This window comes from Myotis brandtii, unplaced genomic scaffold (genome assembly GCF_000412655.1).
Source record: "Myotis brandtii unplaced genomic scaffold, ASM41265v1 scaffold105, whole genome shotgun sequence".
Lineage (NCBI taxonomy): Eukaryota > Metazoa > Chordata > Mammalia > Chiroptera > Vespertilionidae > Myotis > Myotis brandtii.
Window position 1 is genome coordinate 2,730,440 of NW_005353538.1, and position 1,281 is coordinate 2,731,720.

A 1,281-nucleotide genomic window follows, 5' to 3' on the forward strand; every position below is an offset into this window, starting at 1 on the left:
AAATGCCAAGAGCAAAAGACAAAGAGAGAATCTTAAAAGCAGAAAGAGAAAAACAATTAGTTACCTACAAGGGAGTACCCATACAATTGTCAGTTGATTTCTCAACAGAAACCATGCAGGCCAGAAGGAAGTGGCAAGAAATATTCAAAGTGATGAATAGCAAGAACCTACAACCAAGATTACTCTACATAGCAAAGCTATCATTTAGAATTGAAGGTCAGATAAAGAGCTTCACAGATAAGAAAAAGCTAAAGGAGTTCATCACCACCAAACCAGTATTATATGAAATGCTGAAGAAGAAGAAGAAGAAGAAGAAGAAGAAGAAGAAGAAGAAGAAGAAGAAGAAGAAGAAGAAGAAGAAGAAGAAGAAGAAGAAGAAGAAGAAGAAGAAGAAGAAGAAGAAGAAGAAGAAGAAGAAGAAGAAGAAGAAGAAGAAGAAGAAGAAGAAGAAGAAGAAGAAGAAGAAGAAGAAGAAGAAGAAGAAGAAGAAGAAGAAGAAGAAGAAGAAGAAGAAGAAGAAGAAGAAGAAGAAGAAGAAGAAGAAGAAGAAGGTAGAGAAAACAATTATGAACTACAAAGTGACAACAAATACATAACTATCAATAAGTGAATCTAAAAATCAAGTGGATAAAAGATCTGATAAACAGAATAAACTGGTGAATATAATAGAATTGGGGCCATAGAAAGGGAGTGGACTGACAATTCTCGGGGAAAGGTGGTGTTGGGGGTGCGGAAAGAGATTGGACAATAATCTTACACCTATGGACGAGGACAGTGGTGGGGAGTAAGGGCAAAGGGTGGGCTGGGAAGCAGTGGAGGGGAGCTATGGGGGGGGGAAAGAGGAACAACTGTAATAATCTGAACAATAAAATAATCTGAACAATTATTTTTTTAAAAATGGGCAACGGACCTAAATAAATACTTTTCAAAAGAGGACATATAGAAGGCCAAGAGACATATGAAAACATGCTCAAAGTCACTAATCATCCAAGAGATGCAAATCAAAACGACAATGCGGTACCATCTCACACCTGTCAGAATGGTTATCATCAACAAATCAACAAACGACAGAGAAAAAGGAACCCTCGTGCACTGCTGGTGGGAATGCAGACTGGTGCAGCCACTGTGGAAAACAGTATGGGGTTTCCTCAAAAAACTAAAAATGGAACTCCCATTTGACCCAGTGATCGCAATTCTAGGAATATATCCCAAGAAACTAGAAACACCAATCAGAAAGGATATATGCACCCCTATGTTCATAGCAGCACAATTCACCATAGC

The 1,281-nt window shown here is 38.1% G+C and overlaps 1 pseudogene; it reads left to right on the forward strand.

Annotated features, from left to right (window-relative positions):
• Window positions 1-761: 761 nt before the first annotated feature.
• Window positions 762-1,281, forward strand: part of LOC102249166 — a 3,170-nt pseudogene continuing 2,650 nt past the window's right edge.